This window comes from Miscanthus floridulus, chromosome 1, assembly GCF_019320115.1.
Source record: "Miscanthus floridulus cultivar M001 chromosome 1, ASM1932011v1, whole genome shotgun sequence".
NCBI classification, from domain to species: domain Eukaryota; kingdom Viridiplantae; phylum Streptophyta; class Magnoliopsida; order Poales; family Poaceae; genus Miscanthus; species Miscanthus floridulus.
In genome coordinates, this window is record NC_089580.1 from 156561700 (window position 1) to 156569966 (window position 8267).

The following is an 8267-nucleotide window of genomic DNA, read 5'->3' on the forward strand; positions in this document are numbered from 1 at the left end:
ATAGATATCATTTTAGAAGAAATCTAGTATCAGTTTCATTTTTTTTGGTTTAAATTAATAATTTAATTACGATTTTTTAGAGATCATACCAGATTTTTATTATTTTAGAAAATAGAAACCACCTTTAGAACTAGTCATAGGACCAAGTTTGTCAGGTTTTGATAGTTGGAGGGCTATTATTACCCGGTTTTGTACAATAAGATTGAAAATCAAACGATTATGTAATTGAAGGTGGAAAAAATACAAAATACATTACCCAACAACAACTAGTAGTGAGTGATATGGTGGATATATCACCACCGGAAACGTCATCCCGGTAGTGATATAACAACCATTATGTCATAATTTATTTTACACTGCAATACTATTTTATGTAATACTGAAACCATGCATGTGTTACCTTTTGTCATGATTTACATTTAAAATACAATTCTACAATGCCTGATTTTGCATACTTAACACTTTTTATATAAATATATATTCATCTTACGTAACTAGTACTTTTACAAGTTATCAAGTGGTCAAATTCTGAATAGGGTAGTCAATAGTGACAGCTAAACGGAGGTATATAGTAAATTAAATAGCTTGCATGGTGAGGAGAAGACACAAGTTTATATGTCAGAAAAGAAAACAAAGGGAGAAGGCGAGTTGTTGTGCAGAGTAAAGACAGAAGACGAGGATCACCTGAAGAAACAAGGGACCCAACAAGCAGGGTGCGCTCAAAGGCAGCTGTAGAGAGAGAGAGAGAGAGAGAGAGAGAGAGAGAGAGAGAGAGAGAGAGAGAGAGAGAGAGAGAGAGCATCATGTAGTCCTGCAGGCTGACGGCCATAAGAAGGGTAACAATAGGAGGTCACAGTGACGGAGAAAGGAAAGGACTCCAGCGGGCTGCGCGATAGGGGTTCTTCTGATTAAGATGGGTTTTTAACCGTCGACTAATAAGGTGGTTTAATCACTGTCACAACTCATAGATATCGACGAAGAAACATCGATGATACCGCAATTCATCGATTGTGTAAACAAGCACAACTAACAATAGGAGGGAGTCGCTGTTAGCTAGTTAAATAGAGTATGCGTGATTGTCTGTCTTTACATGGTTTATATTTGTGTGGGTACATGTATATATGACCATATATATTTTGTAGCGGCCGTGTTCTAAAAGAAGTGTATATTACACTAGTTCATCACAAATATCTTAAATAAGACATAATCGAACAAGTAACTGTACCGGCCGTGTTCTAAAAAAAGTGTATATTACACTAGTTCATTACAAATCACAAATATCTTAAATAAGACATAATCGAACAAGGAGGTGCATGTTTTATAATACTCTAATAATTTAATAGTTTCTTATGGTTTTGTAATGCCTCAGAGTCCAAACGACTTAGATCCATTCTACACGTTGAGTGAACCACACGTATCACCATCCCACTTACGCTTTGGTCCTCGCTTCGCGTAAAAAGATTAACCGAGAGATGATGGGATGGACACTCTAAGTCTTATTACTCCCTCCGTCCCAAAAAAGATATAATCCTGTGATTCAAATCTTGTCTAAAAAAGAATATAATTCTATGTTTTGACCAGCTTTTTTAAGAGGGGCTCACCTAATAAAAAAACAACCAAAAAACCATCGCATGACTCATGGCATTAGATATTGTAAAAAATTTTGAACCTGTGAAGAATTCTCTAGATACAAAGACTACTTTCTATGAAACTCTCTAGAATATAGTAGGAGTACATACTAAATTTTACATCTCCACTAATCTAGTCTCGAAATTTGATATTTTCATTCATGATAGACAGAGGGAGTAGTTGGGACCATAACCCGCGCATACGTCAAACGCGCCACCCCCTCCAGGGCTGACGCATGTCCAGAAGACCGGCACAGCACCTCTCCCGCCGCGCCCCAGCGCTCGAACAAGACTGCGCTGATGGTCCAGAGGTCCAGCCCTCCCTTGTACGCTTTCCAAAAAAATAAACATTTTTAAGAAAAAACTATAACTTTTGAACGGTGTTTTTGTTTTTTAATTTCGTCTGCACCGATATATTCTATGTGATGAGACGAACAAAATTAGACCCCACTTGCTTATGTTTCAATGAATTTTATTTTAGTAGCAATTTATGTGTAAAAATATGTTAGGAGAGTTATAATACAAGTTGCTACCATGTAATACTATACTTGCTACTCCAAAAATAATCAAAAGTTTTTACATGGTATGCACATCGATTATTACCATGAGAATATAATAAATTTGATATATAGTATTTTCATAAAGGTATTAACCCCTAAAGAGAGTAGTGGACCAAAACAAGACAGGCTACAATCTGCGGGGACAAATTTTATACTCTTATAAAGCAAAACCCCACTATATATTTCTCTCAACATGCAAGCTGTCCACCTAGACAATCCACTATCACACACAATTAAAAATCCACTAGGCCATACAATTGTAATGTCCACCTAGGCAATCCACTATCACACACAATTAAAAATCCACTAGGCCATACAATTGTAATGTCCATGTCAGCAAGTCGCCTATTTATCTTAACATGCAAACTGTCCAACTAGGCAATGCACTATCACACACAATTAAAATCCACTAGCCCATACAATTGTAATGTCCACATCATCAAGACATATAAGTATTTTGTTTGTCCACGTCATCATACCACGCAATCCACTAATCCGCAATTCCCGTAGCAACGCACGGGATATTCTTCTAGTTATTAAAATAAACTTGCATAAGCTACCAATTAGGGGGCACGTTATTATAAAACACATTAAAAAAAGCCAGAAAACATGACTTGCTATCAACTTGGGGCATTTATTAAAAAATAAAGGTAGCGGCACAAAAACAAGACAAGCTACAACCTGAGGGCAAATTATTAGAACAAGTATTGCATAAGCTGCCAACTATAAGGACAAGTTATTATATAACCCACTATATAAGCCAAAAAAACATGATTAGCTGACGAAATGAAGTGACAATTATTAAAAGACAAGAGTAGCGATCCAAAATAAGACAAACTATATTTTGAGGGGCAAATTATTAGAAGAAGCATTGCATAAGACGCCAACTTAGAGGGTAAATTATTATACAACTAATACATAAAATTTAGAAATACATTCAAACCTAAAAGGGTGACTGAAAACTGAAACTAAAAAGCATTAAAAAACTTGACTGAAAACTAAAACTAATAAAATGAAAAAAAAACTAGACCGGACACTGAAATTGACAAAAAAAATAACAAAACTGAAAACTAAAGCATAAAAAATAAAAATAAAAAGAAACTGAAACTATCGAAAAAGTAAGTGAAAATGACAAATTAAAAATAAAAAATAAAGAAAAAACAATGAAAACAAAAAGAAATAAAAAATAAATAAGGACAAAAAATGAAAAGAAAAATAAAAACTCACATAAAACAAAAACTAAATAAATTAAAAAGAATAAGGAAAAAAGCCGCATGCATATGAGCGCAGGAGGATCGTGTGCGTCGCAGGCCCATCGTAGTAGGCTCGGGACAGCCCAAGGCACATGGACGATAACCAGGAACGTTCCCTCTTAGCATACGCGACTATATGTCCAGTGCTGGCACATGTGTCATGTCGTGCACCTCGCAGGACCTACACACAGCACACGCGATTGTGCATCCAGTACCGGCACATGTGCCATGATGACTAGGAACATTTCCTCTCAGCATACACGACTGTGCGTCCCGTGCCGGCACATGTGCCATGCCATGCACCTCACAGGACCTACACACAGCACACGCGACTATGCGTCCAGTACCAGCACATATGCCATGATGACCAGGAACGCTTTCTCCTAGCACACGCGACTGTGCGTCCAGTACCGGCACATGTGCCATGCCGTGCACACCGTAGGATCTACACGCATAATGAACCGCATTGTCCGTGCCCCTAACCTGCACGTGCCCGTGGTCGTGAAGGTCGGCTTTGACACCATTTGTAATGCCCCAGAGTCCAAACGGCTCAGATCCGCGCCACACCTACCACCATCCCACTTACGCTTTTGTCATCGCTTCGCGTAAAATGATTAACTCAGGGATGGTGGGATAAACTATAGAAGTCTTATATGTTGGTCTAACCCACCTTAAACAACCAAGGTGGGACTAAACCCCCATAATATCTCATTAACATGTACATGGGCCACTCTGGGCCAAACTCCAAACTGGATCGGATGTGACAGTTTTTCTCCGAGAAAAATTTTGAGAGCGTCTTAGGGGGGCATTTCTACCCTAGAGTGGTATTCAATTTTGGTACGGAGCATTGAAATTGATGTTGTGTTGTTAGCAGACCAAAAAGGGTTTAATTGGCCACTAAATACCCTAGTTGGTGACAAATTTATTTTTGGCTGAGTATGAGAGAGGAAGATGATGAAATGTTCTTTTTGCCCTCGGGCCCTTTCTCCTTTCTCTCTTGTCTTTCCTCGGCATGCGTGAGCTGCTATGGATCGCTGGTGTGGCGCCCTCCACCCTCGTCAACCGCAGCTGAGCTACACTAGCTGAGGCCTTCTTTGGCTGCATTCTCCGCATTGTTCCTCCTCGTCGTTGAGTCCATTAGTTTTTGATAAGGTAGCCACAGGAGAAGGCGAGAGGGATGAAGGATATGAGAGGGGCTAGATGACGAGGGCGCAGACACGATGTGTAAGGTCAATTGCCATGTTCGCTTGGCTGATAAGTCATGGCTGAAAGTACTATTAGCTGATTTGTTGTGAGAGAAAAATGCTATTTGTTGACTGAAAAAGTACGGCTTATAAGCCAAGCAAACAGGACGAATATCGTCAAGGAGTACCAAGAGGTGAGGCGGGAGACAAAGGTCATGTACCGCTAGTTGGAAGATAAGGTAGCCTATAAAGAGTATAGAGTGGGAGGGGGAACATATGAGCCTACGTACAAGCATGAGTACTCAAGCCAATGTGCCGAGATATGGTATCAAACCCCTCCTATAAAATCATGTGATGGTATTTAAACATTATTAGATGCTTTATTAAGGGCTGCAATATTGGATTTTATTGTACATGGTATATATAGTCAACTCATGATGGGTTACGGGGTTATGTACATTTTTTCTATTGTTTGCTGATTCACCACCATGTCAACACCCATGTAATATGCCATGTCAGCAAAACAGACTTCAAAACCGTCTAAGAAATTATTTACTCCATCCGTCCCTAAAAAAATGATGTTTTGGACTTTTTTAGATAGATTAGTGGACAAGAGAAATATCCGTAATACCCTTGATTTGTTAGACATGATTCCCAATCGTGCGGTTTAGTTTTCCTAATTAAGCCACGTTGCATGCAGGCATGCAGTCAATTCGTATTAACTAATAAGGAAAGGGTCGGATCGATAGATTATTTTGTGGGCTAAAAGCGTGTCTAAAGCTGGTAATATTATTTTTTCTAAGATAAATTTCAAATCACATAACATCACTTATTTTGAGACGGAGAGAGTAAAAGATTTTCAATATTTAAATTGGCAGGATAACTTCTTTTACAGGTGAAGAGGTGAAATAGATAAACGCCGACACCAGCAACCAAGAGCATGACGGCGCCGGCAGCCGCAGCGAGAGCGGAGATCAGCGGAGCTTTGCTGCCCTTGGAGCCGAGCGGAGGAGGTGCAGCCCCTGAATTGTGAACACAACACGAAAACGATGAGAGTTCCATTCGATCCGTACCGACGACCATGAATCAGCATTAATCCGTACCGACCCTGATGGAGTCGCAGCAGGCTGCGGAGGCGGCGCCGGGCTGCCGATGACGACGATCGGGTCGTTCACCTGGTACCTCAGGTAGCAGCTGAATCCCCAGATGGAGGCGCGCGTGGCGCCGGTGTGGTTCCCCGACGACACCAGGGCGAGGCGGTACATGAGGCAGCTTGTGCACTCGCTGGGCTCCAGGTCCCCAGTGCACTGTGCCAGACCGTACACCACCATCTGAGAGCCGTTCCGCGCGTCCGTGTACTCCAGGCTCCCGTAGGCGAGCCGCTGGGGCTGGTCGTGGCCGGCGGCCCTCTCCGCGAGCTGGCTCAGCAGCCGCCACCGCGTCGTGTTCATGCTGGCCATGTCCGCGACGTCGACGTCGAACCCAGAGCTACTCTGCCACCTGTCGTCGGTGTCGGCGGAGCCCAAGAACGGCGCGTCCGCGTACCGGAGGAGGCACGCGTCGGAGTCTGAGAAGCTCATGTTCCTGCTGTGCGCGGCGTCCGGGCACAGCTCCGTGAGCCCGCCGATAGAGGCGACCTCCCGGAGGCAGTCCTGGCACCGCGCGGCGTTGCAATCGGCGTAGCACATGGCGAGGCCCCACGCTTGGTCGGGCGCTGCGGAGCCGACGCTGCCGCTGTGGAACGAGCCGTTACCAGCGGCCGCCGCGCTGGACAGCTTGGCGAGGAGCTCGGCGAGGTTCTTCTCGTACTGGCTACCGTCGGTGTAGGTGCCCGAGGACGCACAGTTGGATATTTCGCCGGCTGTCATGACGCCAAGCGAAGCGGCGACGGCGAGGAGCGTGAGGAGGAGGCGGGCAGACATGGCGGACAACAACGGTGCAGGTGCAGTGCAGGCTGCAGGACTCGAAATCTTTCCGGTCGAAGGCCCCGTTGGCTTGGAGGCATTTCGGAGAAATATGGATGAATTTAGAGAAATTTTTTTAGGAAAAACTATTTCGGATAAAAAAAAGCGGATTAAATCAGGTTTAAGAGCACGTGAATAGCCCGAAATTGTTTGCGGTGCGGAGACTGCCAGGTACGGGCCGACAAGGGAGATCCAGGCCTGCACTTGTTTGCGGCGCAGCAACAATTGTTATGCGATTGTTATTATTGTGTGTGTGTCTATATCTATATATATATATATATATATATATATATATATATATATATATATATATATATATATATATATATATATAGGGAGAGGCTATTCAGTAGCCGGCTACAAAATAAGTTATTTTGTAGCCACCTCCATTTACTATAATTTTATATACTAATTTACTATAATATCAATACATATTTACGATAGTTGGGTTATTATAACACATGGGGATATTTACCATAACGTTATATTAAACCACTTAGTAAGGAGTTACTATAATCTCGTAAATTAACATAGTAATTATCATAACTCTATATATATATATATATATATATATATATATATATATATATATATATATATATATATATATATATATATATATATATATATATATATATAGGGAGAGGCTATTCAGTAGCCGGCTACAAAATAAGTTATTCTGTAGCCACCTCCATTTACTATAATTTTATATACTAATTTACCATAATGTCAATACATATTTACGATAGTTGGGTTACTATAACACATGGGGATATTTACCATAACGTTATATTAAATCACTTAGTACGGAGTTACTATAATCTCGTAAATTAACATAGTAATTATCATAACTCAAAGTGGCTACAGAATAAGTTATTCTGTAGCCAGCTACAGGATAGTAGTTCTATATATATATATATATATATATATATATATATATATATATATATATATATATATATATATATATATATATATATATATTTCGATGGATAGTCTCGAGGATTTTAGAAATAGGAAATGCTAAGGAACCAGGCTGGGAGGGACTTGAGGCAAGCGGCTGGCCTGGCCGCTTCTCACGCACGCCACGCACGCACGCACGCACGACCGGTGTTACAGAGTGCAGATGCAGACTCTGACATTGACAAGCGATGCCTTTGCTTGTGACATGGGGTGATTATAACGCTAACAGCATAAGTCGTGACTAATTCCTAAGATGAATTTGTCAAGCCTAATTAATCTATGATTAGCATGTGGTCACTGTAGCATCACATTCGCTAATCATAGACTAATTAGGCACGACTTATGTAATTAGTTTTGTAGTTAGTCTATATTTAATACTCATAATTAATATCAAACATCTAATATGACAAGGACTAAATCTTAGTCACCTGGATCCAAACGTCCCCTAAACTCCAGCGGCCAAGAGTGCGACGACGCCGGTCCAGCGGCGATCAGCGGCGTTTTGCTGCCCTCGGAGCCGGGCGATGGTGCAGGCATGCAGCCCCTGCCCCCGAAGCCAGAGGCGATAGCGATGGTACAGCAGGGGCCGTTGGTGTCACCAGGCCGGCGAAGCACAGAGTTCGATGGACGATGGTGTAAACGAGCTGAACAACAGTGTTATATGCCTGGTATCTATTGTAATAATCATTCATTAATGTGTGTACCTCTCTGTGTG